This window comes from Ochotona curzoniae, unplaced genomic scaffold, assembly GCF_017591425.1.
Source record: "Ochotona curzoniae isolate NIBS_2020 unplaced genomic scaffold, NIBS_Ocur_1.0 scaffold_4763, whole genome shotgun sequence".
In the NCBI taxonomy this organism is placed as follows: domain Eukaryota; kingdom Metazoa; phylum Chordata; class Mammalia; order Lagomorpha; family Ochotonidae; genus Ochotona; species Ochotona curzoniae.
This window is the reverse complement of record NW_024467123.1, coordinates 560097-573611: the sequence shown is the minus strand read 5'-3', so window position 1 is coordinate 573611 and position 13515 is coordinate 560097. Positions and strand designations below refer to the sequence as shown.

The 13515-nt window shown below is 47.2% G+C and overlaps 1 protein-coding gene across 3 annotated transcripts in view; it reads right to left on the bottom strand.

Annotated features, from left to right (window-relative positions):
• The window catches only part of CSGALNACT2 (chondroitin sulfate N-acetylgalactosaminyltransferase 2), a 44394-nt gene extending 32070 nt beyond the window's left edge, over positions 1-12324 (bottom strand). For 2 of the 3 annotated variants that reach the window (XM_040970494.1, XM_040970496.1), the window contains exon 1: positions 12218-12323. The gene's annotated coding sequence lies outside the window, so the exon portion shown is untranslated. Of the gene's footprint in view, positions 1-12217 lie in introns of all 3 variants that reach the window. The other variant, XM_040970497.1, reaches the window with a different exon arrangement.
• Between the last annotated feature and the right edge of the window lie 1191 nt (positions 12325-13515).

The following is a 13515-nucleotide window of genomic DNA, read 5'->3' as shown; positions in this document are numbered from 1 at the left end:
CCACATAGATGCAGGGGCCCAAGCACTTGCACCATCCCATCCCCTGCTGCTTTCCCAAACTGTAAGCAAAGAGCTGGATTGGAAATGGAACAGCCGGGACACAAACCGGCGCCCGTATGGGATCCCTGCGCTTGCAAAGGGAGGGTTAGCCAACTGAGCCACCGTGCGTGGGAACGCAGAGAAGTCCAGCACTCCACCCAGTGCGATTCACACTCTCTGACGTCTTAACAGAAACCACTGGGCAGAAACAATCTGGCCCATCAGTGGGGGGAAATCAACTTCTAAAACAAACCTGGAGCTGAAGCAGGTGTTGGAACGCTCATGTTCAAAAAATGACAGTAACACAGATGAACACGCAAAAGATCAAATTAAACTCCAACACATGAAAAATGATACACTGGATAAAGGTAATAACAACTTCTATATTTCAAAAGACAGTAAGTATTAGGGGACCAAGATTTAGCACAAGGAAAAAAGAAGGAAAAATGTGAAATGCGCACCAGTAAACATTTTGACAACTTCAGAGCAGCTAACAGATCACTCACAGGAATCCACAAAGAGGCGGAGTCAGAAGCAATCTTTAAAAGAATAAGGCTGGGGCCCGGCACGGTGGCGCAAGTGGTTAAAGGTCCTCGCCTTGCACGCCCGGGATCCCATATGGGCGCCGGTTCTAATCCCGGCAGCCCCGCTTCCCTTCCAGCTCCCTGCCTGTGGCCCGGGAAAGCAGTCGAGGACGGCCCAAAGCTTTGGGACCCTGCACCTGCATGGGAGACCCGGAAGAGGCTCCTGGTTTCGGATCGGCATAGAATCGACCGTTGCGCTCACTTGGGGAGTGAATCATCGGACAGAAGATCTTCCTCTCTGTCTCTCCTCTCTGTACATCCGCCTTTCCAATAAAAAAATAATAAAAATAAATCTTTAAAAAAAAAATAAAAAAAATAAAAAAAAAAGAATAAGGCTGAAAATTCCCCAAATGCAATGAAAGCTATCAACACACAGATCCTGGGGGTGGGGGGGAACCTCTTTCGTGCCAAAGGCGATCTGAATATTTACAAAATCATTCCTGTAACATTAAAAGTGACCCACCTAAAAATTAGCCTGCGATGTATATATACTGAATTTTGAGTGCCACCTGCAGTAGCCTTGCCAACGCCAGATCCAATCACATTACAGGCCTTACAGAGCCAGGGGGCCAGAAGTGTCCCTCCGGGCCCTAATACAGACTTAAGAAACTCAAGGAGACCCAAATCCAACCGTCTTGAAACAAGGCACAAGAAAATTAAACTGCTTGAGCTAAACCCTGACCTTAAATGCACCAGGATCCCATACAGGTGCCGGTTGGTATCCCGGCTGCTCCACTTCCCAAGCCTTGGCACCCTGCACCTGCATGGGAGACCCAGAGGAAGTTTCTTGCTCCTGGCCTCAGCTCGGCTTGGCTTTGGCATTAGGGCCACTTGCGGAGTGAACCAACAGACAGAAAATCATTCTCTGTAAATCTGCTTTTCCAAAAATAAAATAAATCTTTTAAAGAAAAAGAACTTGAGGGAAAATATGCCAACCTAGACTTATACAACGAGAAAAAAAAAACATCACTGAAAACACTTCTTCAGATATAAGAAGCTACCTGTTAACTGCCATCAACAGGTCATGCAGGCAGAAGGAAACGACCCCAGAGAGAACAGAGGTCCACACCAAACAATGGTCGCTGCCCTCTGTTACTGTAAGAATCTTGCTATTGCCTACATTTCTTTAAAAGGTTAACTGAGCAGAATGGACTAATTTCCCAGAAAGATACACTTAAGGAAATAGACTGAAAAATAAACACTAAATTTGAATAGATCTCAATGAGAGATCGAATTAGTAATAAAAAAAGCTAGCACCAAACAAACAAACAAATAAATAGAGATGGCTTCCCTGGGACATGACAATAAGTAATACATAAAACAATAAATCAATTCTTCACCAACGCTTCCAAAAAAAACAGAAGAGAAGGGAAAGTCTCAGGTCGTTCTGTCATCCTAACACAACAAAGACATTACAGGAAAACCACAGACCACCATTCCACGTAGACCAGGATGCAAAACCCCTTAAAAACCCCAGGAACAGAGAGGGGGCCGTCCACCATATGGAAGCTATTCCAGGAACACAAATCAGTTTACAACTGAATATTAATTCATGCAATACACACACAGCATCAACAACAATAACAAAAGGGCACGGTGCACATGTTTATCTCAACAGACAGAAAAAAAAAAAAAAGCATTTGACAAAACCTTACATATTTTCCTGATACAAGAATTCAACAAACTGCGGACAGAAAAGAACTTCTGTGACTTGATAAAGAGGATGTACTTAAACACACACACACACACACACACACACACACACACACACACACAACAACAAACCACAGCTAACTTCATATTTAAAGGGCCATGCACAGCATGCCTTCCCCCTAAGACGGCGGCTCCTGTCCCCTCAATTTCACACAGTACCAGGGAAGGTTCTATCGAGGGCCATTAGGCTAAGAAAATGACAGGAAGGGCCTCCGTGTTGGAAAGGAGGCAGAACTATTTTGGTCTGTACAGGATACAGTCTTGTACCTAGAAACTATACCTAATAAACTGACCTTACATCTGGAAAATCCCAGGGAACTAACATTCCAGTGTAAAATTAGTAAATGGATTTGGCAAGGCCGTAGATACAATACCAATATTTAAAAATCACAGTTGTACTTCCATATATCAGTAATGAACAATCTGAAAAACATTTTTTTCTTAAGATTTATTTATTTTTATTGGAAAGTCAAATATACAGAAAGGAGGAGAGATAGAGAGGAAGATCTACCATCTGTTGATTCACTCTTCAAGTGACCGCGATGGCCGGAGCTGCGCTGATCTGAAGCCAGGAGCCAGAAGCCTCTTTTAAGTCTCCCATGCGGGTGCAGGGTCCTAAGGCTTTGGGCTGGCCTCAACTGTTTTTCCAGACCACGAGCAGGGAGGGAGCTGGATGGGAAGTGAGGCCACCAGGATTAGAACTGGCACCCATACAGGAGCCCAGTGTGTGCAAGGTGAGGATGTTAGCTGCTAGGCTACCGTGCCAGGCTCTGAAAATCATGTCGAAGAAACAATTGCTTTTATTTGTATCAAATAAAAGAACCAAAAAAAAAAAAAAACACTGAAAAATCATCTTTTATGTGTATGTGTGTGTGTGTGAGAGAATGCATTTGATTCTTACTTATCTGAGACAGACAAAAATCCCTTCCCAAAGACCTGGGCTAGGCTGGGCCAGGAGCTCCATCCTGAAGCCCACCCACTTGTACCATCACCCCTGCCAGCTTCTATCAGCCGGTACCTGGAGTCAGGAGCTGGGAATTAAACAGAGGCGCTCTGATGTGCCGCACGGCGTGTTAACTGAGAGGCTGAACACCTGCCCTGGGCATCGCTGAGGCAAAAGAAGTGCAAGACTTGTACTGTGAACACCAAAACACTGCTGGAAGAAATCAAAGATTGAAACAAATGGGAAGCTGTCCACTCTCAAGCACTGGAAATCTTCAGGTTAACCAGGGGGCGAAAACTCCCCAAACTGATCTACAGATTCACCGCAGTATTATTTAAAATCCCAGCCGCCCTCTTGGCAGAGATGGCAAGCTCATCTTCAGATTCATATAGAAAGTCAAGCTATCCAAAGAGCTAAAACAATGCTGAATGAGGAGACAGAAGTGAAAGTCCCGCACGTGCCCCAAGTTACAAGCAGCTGAGCACGGGGTGGAGGCTGAGAAGACACGTACAGATCAACGGAACGGCCACAGGGGAGCCACTGCACCGGGCAGCTGGTTTCCAACCTGAGTGGCACAGCGATCCAACGGGAAAAATAGAACTCTTTTTCAATCAACAGTGCTGCAGATCTACGGGCAAATGAATAAAATGAGACTCCTGCCTCCTGCCATATTTTACAAATTGGGTCAAAGACGTGAAGGGTAGTTAAAAATATAACTTTCTATTTTTTTATTTTTAATATTGCTTACATCGTTGAGAGGGATGCATGCCCACGTGGACTTCTGACGAAGGTGGGAAGGGTCGGGGTGTGGAGGCACGTGGGTAAGAGAGATGCTTCAGAATTTTTTTTTTCTCCTGTGCCCCAGAGGTGTGGAAGGGAGGGGCCCTGTTCCTTGTTGTCAAACAACAGCAGTGATGGGGATGCAGATGGTCACCGGACGTTGTCTTAGAGACCCCGGGGTGGGGAAGAAGGTTCCAAGGGTGCTGCTTAAGTGGTCCTGATAGTTTTAACACGCCATCAGCTTTGTTGCACTGGGGTTGAGAAAATCTTTCTAAGGTCTGTTGGCCGACCAGGTCGACTTCAGTGCATACACAGACCTGGACATTCACTGCCAGGCCTGGCCAGTTTATAAATATATAAAATTGTTACAACAGAATGTAAATAAAAAAACAAAACAAAACCCTATGATTTGGGGTTATAAAATGTTTTCTTAGATATGAGACCAATGGCAAATTATGTAAAACTGCACTTCAAAGTTTAAGACTACTTTTGTGCACCCAAGGGACATCATCAAGAATGAAGAGGCAATCCACCGACTGGGAGAAGGTGGGTATGGGTTGTGACTCTAAGTCTTAGGCTGAGTACATAAAAATAACTCCACAGGCGAGCTACACAAATAAGTAAACAAAGATGCTTAACACCACCGGAGAAGGGCCTGCAAACCATAACCACAAGGAGACAGCACCTCACGGTCACCAGGAGAGACTTCCACACAAACCACAGGGCAGACGGAAAACCTAAAACCAGAGCACTGGGCCAGAGCACAGATCAATTTCTTGTGACCTTCAGTCGGGCAAAGAATTTTCAGCCCAACTTACAAACTGGATTTCACTGAAATTATTCATTTGTGCTTTGTGAAAGACATTTATTTCTACAAGACTGAGGAGTTAGGGTGGGCATCACAGCATGAGTGACACTGCCATCTGTAACACTGGTGTCCCCTCTGGGTGGTGGTGGTTCAAGCTCCTGGGTACTCCACTTCAGAGTTCAGCTCCTTGGTTTGGCCTGGGAAAAGGAGGCCAGACGGGAGACACAGAGGAAGTTCCTGGCTCCAGGCTTTGGCCCAGCCCAGTCCTGGCTGCTGTGGCCATTTGGGGAATGAAGCAAAGGATACAAGATCCCTCTCTCTGTGTCTCTTCCTCTAATTCTGATTTTCAAATAAACAACTTAAAAAAAAATGCAACGTAATGGACCTGGAGAAAACATGTGCCAAGCATATGACTGATTAAAGGATTTATACACTATCAAAATGAAATAGCAGCAGAAACACAAATATGTGGCAAAAGATTCAACTAAACACCTGAAAGAGATGCTCAATATTGCTGGTCACTAAGGGAAAGACAAATTTAAACCACTGTGAAAAACCAGTAAGCAGAAAATTAAACACCACTAGGCTACATTTAAAAAGACCACAACGTGTCTTAGAACTTTCATATGCTGCTGAAGAAAATGCAAACAGATTTGAAGTCCCTGAACAAGTATAACATGGCCTACCATACGATTCAGCCACAGCATTCTGTGACACTTATCCAACAAGAATGGAAGGACTGGCTACACCATTAAAATAAAATAAAACGGAGACTAGGGCTCTGGACTTGGCTTCACTTGTAAACATTAGCAACAATTAACTTCAGCTCCTTGCAGACAGGAGTGGAACTTAACCTGGGCTCTTTCTTGTGAATACCAAAGACAAATGAAAGTCAAGGTCAACCAGATGCTGCCAGCTAATTACGGCAATAAGGCACGCTGTTATCCCTGGGTGACTAGTACCTTTCTCCCAGGATCTGTTCTCTTGCTTTCGTTTTCTTGCTTATCCTTAGCTCCCTGCTGGAGTCACAGTCACGGGCAGTGTGGTGCTGCCTGATTCATGAACTGCTCAAATCTTGCTCCTTAAAATTTCCTTGAGCCTCGGCTTATCTCGTAACATGGGGCTGGTGGCACAGCGCGTTAAGTTGCCAACTCACGCGAGCACTGGTTCAGGGCTCTATATGCAGCCCAGTACCCCTGCTGACACACAAGGCAAAGCAGTGGAGGATGGCCCAAGTGCCCCTGCCACCCAAACAAGAGACGCAGATGGAGTTTCAGGCTCCTGTGTCTGCCCCAGGGCCGGCCGCTGTGGCCGTCTGGGGAATGAACCAGCAGATGGAAGACAGAGATCAACGGCTCTCTCTCTGCCTCTCCCTAACTCCACCTTTCAAGTAAGATAAATCTTATAAAACCACATTTAAAAAAAAAAATAAAGACTAAACATACACGTTTACAACAGCTTTATGTGTAACAGTCAAACACCAGAACTAGCCTAATCTCCACCAGAAGGGAAACAATCAACTGATATTAACACAGAAAGGATATTAACATTGCTCAGCCATCAAACGGGATAAACCACTGACGCACGCTTCAACATGGATGACATCTGAGTGGCAGAGGCCACACAAAGTATATGTATTCTATAATTCTACTTAGATAAAATGCTATAAATGCAAGGACAGGAGACCATTCGGTCAGTAGCTGTCTACCGGAGCGACCTGCCTCAGTCCTGGCTACTCCTAACTTCTAATCCATGTTCCTACTGTCGAGCCGAGGAGGGCGGCAGACAGATGCTTAAGAACTTGGGTTCCTGCCTCCCCCCCCCCGTGGAATCTTGGCTTTGCTGGACCAGTCCTGGCCACTGTGGTCACTTGGGGGACAAAACTAACAGATGGAAGCTCTCTGTCTCTCTGGAATAAACTGATTTTTTAAAAAGTACTGATGACTAGACGGCAGTGCTTATTTACCAAATGCTTAAGTACCTGTCTTGTTTCCGACACCATGTTGGGTATGGGGATTAACAGTAGATCAATCTTTTCAATAAAATGTTTCAGGGGGAAAGCTATATTCATGGTACCTGGATTTCAGCCAAAATAAATGGCCCTAGTAGTCATGATGCCGTTATACACAAAGTAAGAAAATGTTACATTGTGATCAAATAAAATCAATTTAGATTGGGCCTGTGCAATAGCCTAGTGGTTAAAGTCCTTGCTTTGCATGCTCCAGGGATCCCGTATGGGTGTTGGTTCATGTCCCGGCTGCTCCACTTCCCACCCAGCTCCCTGCTTGTGGCTGGGAAAGCTGTCGAGCATGGGTGGGAGACCTGGAGGTACCTCCTGGCTCCTGGCTTTGGATCGGCTCAGCTCCAGCCATTGTAGCCACTCCCTGTAAATCTGACTTTCCAAAAAAACAATATAAATAAATCTTAAAAAAATTTTTTTAGATGGTCACCTACTTAACAGCTACATAAATTAGGCACAATACTAAGCTCTGTGAGACAAGAATTTACCAGGATAGCAAATGTTCCTTATAACATATATTTGACTCTATGGGTTAAAGTAAACTAAATGTGAGTACATCTACATAAAATTAAGAGGACAAAGTTTTATTTAAATGTACATGCCCTTTAATTCAGCAATTTCTGGTCTGACTTTTAAGACTTTATACCACAGATGGGCCCAGCGCGATGGCGCAGTGGTTAAGGTCCTCTCCACCTTGCACGCCCAGGATCCCATATGGGCGCCGGTTCTAGTCCTGGCAGCCCCACTTCCCATCCAGCTCCCTGGTTGTGGCCTGGGAAAGTGGTCAAGGACGGCCCAAAGCCTTGGGACCCTGCACCCACGTGGGAGACCTGGAAGAGGCTCCTGGCTTTGGACCGGCATAGCATTGGCCATTGTGCTCACTTGGGGAGTGAATCATCAGACGGAAGATCTTCCTCTCTGTCTCTCCTCTCTGTATATCCGCCTTTCCAATAAAAATAAAATAGATCTTTAAAAAAAAAAAACAAAAACAGATCATACGTGTGAGACCAGGTAACAGGCTGTGACGTCCCACCCCCTTTGTCTTGGGAGTTGGATGGCTTAAATTCAACTGTCCACTGTAACATTTCCTAATTCTTCCTAACAGACAACTTCCCTAATCCCCTAAGCTTCTGTTTCCTCATGTTAGGGGCAGGTCATTACAGAGTCTACCTCGGGGTATTATTCTAACAAGATCTGACAGGCATCAAGTGCTCTCAAAGTCAGTATGGCTTTGCCTTCCATAAAGCAATGCCAGCCATGGCCATGGCCAGGGCAGCTGAAGACAGGAGCCAGGGGGTCTAGGTCTCCCCAACGGGTTGGAAGTACAGCAGCCAGGACTTCATCGACAGGCTCTCAGCTAGGGATGCCAGCCCAGTGTGCCACACCACAACGTCCGCTACCACTTTCTACGCTGGAGCAGTCAGGAACTGACGCCTCTCTGTGTTAAACAGGCATCGATTCTCTACCAAAACCTGACGAGTATGTAAAGTTTTCATAGTTTCTGACATTACATGCTGTTTTCCTGCAAACAGGGAATGATTTTGTCTGTTCGGTAAATGTAGACCGCTCTGTCCTCCTGCAGTAGACTCACGTTCGTGACTGTTACGGATCGCACAGTCATTTGACCCTAGTGTTATGCAGACAGCGGAAGGGTTAGGGTGGTCAGCTGGTCTAATTATGGTGTGGGAGAAGCAGGCCTGTTCAGAAGTCTTCAGTTCACTGAAGGTTCAGAAGACCTCAGTTGGAAACGAGTCAAGTTAACCATTTGCAAATGACATGATCCTTCACATGGGGGGAATCAGCTTTCCACCAACAGACTAAAAGGAACTCAGTTAAAAAAATGGGAGAGGGAGTGAGGGCGGGAGGAAGGCAGAGTAAGGAGGAGATTATCATTATGTTCTCAGAACGGTATTATGAAATATACAAAACCTGTATTAACAAAAGCACAGAAGAGACAGGCAAAGAACAGGAACAGACATTTTGCAAATGATGAAATACAAATGGCCAACAGACACCTAAGAAAAGGCTCAGGGTCACCAGCCATCAGGGAAATGCAAATAAAAACCCACAAAGAGGTTTCATATCACCCATGTTAGAATGGGCTCTCATCCACAAAATAACAAATAATCAAAAAATAACAGATGCTGGCAAGGATGTGGAGAAAAGTGGTGGAAATGCAAGCTGGTACAACCATTATGAAAGATAGTACGGAGATTCCTCAGAAAAGTGAAACTAGATTTACCGTATGGTCCAGCTGTCCTGATCCTGGGAAGACATGGAATGCACCCCAAAGTAATGAAATCAGCATATGAAAGAGTGGTCTGCACCCCCACATTTAGAGTAGCCCAATTAACAATAGTTAGAACATGAATCAACCAAGATGCCCATCAACTCATGACTAAACATACATGACGGAATAATACTCAATCGTAAAAATTGACTTTTGTAACAAAAACGGATGCAACTGGAGATTATGTCTAATCAAATCAGCCAGACTCACAAAGACAAATATCACATATTTTCTCTAACTTGGGGTGGCTAATATACAGAGTATGAAAAATTAACGTATAAGGGAAACTGGCAACTTGGGATTTGATTGTAACTTGTAACCCTTGTCTATATTCCTTGAACAACGGTCTTTATATCCATATCTTCACTAAATGGTGGAGCATTAAACCTCTGACTATAAAATCAATTAAAAATATTATTGTGGGGGGGGGGGTTGGCATTGTGATGAAGTAAGAAGCCCTCTACCTTCGACACTGGCATCCCACAAGCGTGTGTGAGTTCAAGTCCTGGCTGCTCCACTTTGGATCCTGCTAAGTACCCTGATAAGGTACTTTGGAAAGCAGTAGCAGATGATCCAATGTTTGAGGCCCTGCACTCATGTGAGAGACCCAGAAGAGGCTCAGGGCTTCTGGCTTCAGGCTGCTCCGGCCACTGCAGCCACTTAGGGAATAAACCTGCAAACGGAAGGTCTAGTTTCTCCCTCCCACTTTCTGCAGCCTTTACATTTTTTAAAAGTGTTATCACAAAAAATTTTTAAAAAAAAGAAAGGAAGGGGGAAAAAGGGAGGTAAATATCATTATATTCTTAGAATTCTGTCTATGAAATATGATCTCTCTATAGTAAATAAAAATGTTAATTAAAAAAAAAAAACGAAACTGGGTCCTAAAAATAAAGATAATTCTCACCAGGGGGTTGGTTTTCCTGGTCTTTTTCTTTACTTCTGAATCACTGTGTGATTGTGTCTTTGCACAGGTTCAGCACTCCCAACTTCGGCCAGATGCCAGGCTAGTGGGTCCATCCCATCCTCAACAGTGACCCTCCAACAAAGTGTATGCCCAAAGAAACCCCCCCTCACTGGCTCGGGGACTTCTGAAAGGAATCTAGAGTTACCTGATACGGTCACCACCCCCATCACTCAATTTTCCACATATACCCGTCCTGTGCAGCATGGCAGGACAACATGTTCCTGGTATTGCATCCCACGTTCCTCTACTCATTTTTAGTCAATTTCCTGTTTCACTTCCCCTACCACTAACTTGAGCAGCACAGTTCCTCCCAGTTACACCGAACGGCAGAGCCAGCTTGTCACCTGTCCTAACAGACTTGGTAGCAGTGAAGCAGTCTGCTCGGAGACTCGCACCGATGGGGGATCCAAGGAGTAAACGACAGGGCAATGAATCACTCAAGTCTTCAACTCCTCTTTGCCTCTGACCATCCTTTAATGTTGTATTAGTCAAAATGAAAACCCTATTACTGTTTTTTCCAGAAAGGAAGGCTGTTAGTCAAAACGTAATTTTCCACCGACCTTATGACTCATCCCTTCAGTTGAGACAAACGCATACAGATGTGTACCAAAATGTTAATCTCCAAAATCCATATTTAAAAAAAAAAGTTATTGGGGAGAGGTTGGGGCTGGAGGGATGGGAAGAGAGAACCTTCCCATGAGCCAGTTCTCTCCCCAAATGTCCCAACAGAGCCAAAGCTGGAAGCTGGGAACTTCGTTCTGGCCCTCCCTGTGTGTGTCAGGGACCCATAGAAACGAACATCAACAACAACAACAACAACAACAACAGACCCAGTTACATAACAAACAGCAGAATGTTACACATAAGTAAAAAATACAGTCCTCCAACGGCCTCCCATGACACGCCGAAATGACAGCACATCATGAAATATCACGGCTGGCTTCCACAAGCAACACGCGGACTACGATCCCATGAACAACGAAGCTCAAACTGACAAAGCTAACAGCTGACGGGAGACTAGGGCGCAGTGCCATTGCTGTGATGGAAGCGCAGAGTAACTGGGGATGGTGGACTATTCTAGGTGGAGGTAACAAGCAAAAAAAAAAAATCCCTTGCATAATGTGCACCTGTTATTATTACATGCAGTTTATACCTCAACAACAACAAAAGAAAATATGTAGTTTCCAAACTGCCTGGTAGTACCACTGCTGATTTAGGTCAACGGTCATGTTAGCCAGGAATTCTGAGGCAAACACGATGGATACCCAACAATCTTTTCTGGCTTTTTTTTTTTTAAATCAAATGACAACTCTGTAATCCCTCTGAAGCACCCCCACGCCCAAAACGCAGGTTCTCAGTCACCACGCACTTGCCTTCTCACTTCCAAGGGGGACTGCACGATTTTCAGGCAGTGGAAGCAACGCTCCTTCCACCACTGCAACCATCCAATGTCACGACACCGTCACGACAGTGAACCGTCACGACACGGCAGGCACGGATCTCAACGTTTACATGCGCATCCATAGATATAAATGCCTCCAAATCAACTTTCCGCTAACGCCACGTTTCCAAGAGCATTTTTGGAAGCAGCCTTGTCTACCGCAAGGGCAGACCAGGAAAACGCTCCCACATCGGACCAGCCAAGGGCTTGCAAAGAAAAGCTTCGGATCGCGCAACTGCCGGGGCTCGGCAACACCCCGATCTTCAAGGTGAGGCCCCCATCCCGACCCTCGACACACCCACACCCCAGCGAACACCACGCGGCCAGCACCTCCAGGCGCGGCCCCTCCGGTGGTGGCTGTCGGTTGTCAGAGTAACGCAGGGAAAAGCTAACAGCCTCCAAAAAGTTTATCCACTGAGAGGCGCAGTTGATAGGTACCTTTTTTTTTTTTTTTTTTTGGAAAGATGATTTAGAAAGCACCGACACGCAACGCCACGCAGCGGCCCCGGGCAGCCAGCAAGGGCCGCGCACACGGGAGGACTCTCTCCTCCAGGTCCCCGCGGGGCTCGTCCGAGGTGACCCCGGCCAGCGGCTGCCCCGCGCCCCCTGGACCTCCCAGCTCGGCGCGTACTCACCGCGCTCGCCGGCTCCGCGCACGCCCCGGGGCCGTCCAGCCGTGGGCACCCGCGGGCAGGGCCCGGCGCCTCGGGGCCGCCCCGGCCACCCCGGCCAACCCCGGCCGCTTCCTGCCACCCCGGCCGCCCGGGTCGCCTCAGCCGCCTCCGCGCCCCCGGGCGCGCCGCGGCGCGAGAACGGCCACTTCCGGCGCGCGCGAGGAAATGAGGCGACCGCCGCCCGGCCCCGCCCACCTCGCTCGCGTTGCCCGGGCAGCACCGGCCGCGGCTTCTTAGTATTGATTAATATCAGAAATATGTGAGTGCTCTTCCCCAAATCCACAGGAGGCGGCTTCGGCCTGAACCGGCGCCCGGCTCTCCGGGTCCCCACGCCCCGTGAGGTGGCCGCGCCCTGTCCCGGGAGCGCACCAGGCGCCCTGAGAGCTCGCGTGGGCGCCGGCTGGCTGAGGTGGCAGTCTCTGCTGTTTCCTGGGATGGCTTCCTCCCCTCACCCACTTGGTCCAGGACCTCCACGAGGCTCCTGGTCCCACGCCCGAGCTGCCCCAGGCCCTGCTGGGAGGTCACCTTCGTTCCTGCCTCCACTTGCTTTCCCCACGGTTGCCTCCCCAAGCAGCTGTGTCTTGGGGACCACCGCGACGTGCCTTCTGCAGTCGTGGGAATTAGATGCGATGTCGCATTTGGCAGTGTCTGGCACTGTGGATCAGCCTTGGAACTAAATGCGGTTAGAACCCAAAGTCCTGGGGGACGGTAGGAAAACATCGAATGAAAAGTTACTTGGGGAGAGAAAGAATTTGATGCCCATCCCAGCTGTCATCGTTGATTGGGCTCAAAGTCTGGACAGCCTACTTAAAATGTGTTGCTCGTATTGCAATTTATTCGAAAGGCGGAGAGAGAAGTGATAGTTCCTTTGACTCATCACTCCCCGCCCCACGCAACTGCCCACCATGGCCAGGGACTGGCAGCCAGGAGCCAGGACCTCATTCTGGCAAGGACCCAAGTGCTTGCATTGGCAGGAAGCCGCATCAGAAGTGGAGAGGCCCTCTGCAGGGGCGCCCAAGCAGTATTTTAACTGCTTTGCATGGCTTATCCTCAGGCAACCTGTTTCTAAGCCAGGTCTCCTCCCAGTTCAAAGCTTCTGCCTTCTTCGCCTTCCGCCCTGCTCGGTCTTTTCTGGAGCAACTAGAAACATTTTTAGTTTCGCTACTGATTTCTCCCAACCTGGCCCAGGAGATGATTCAAGTGACACTGCTCCCATCTGGAAATTGAGCTCTGGAAGATAAGGAATTGGCACATAGTAA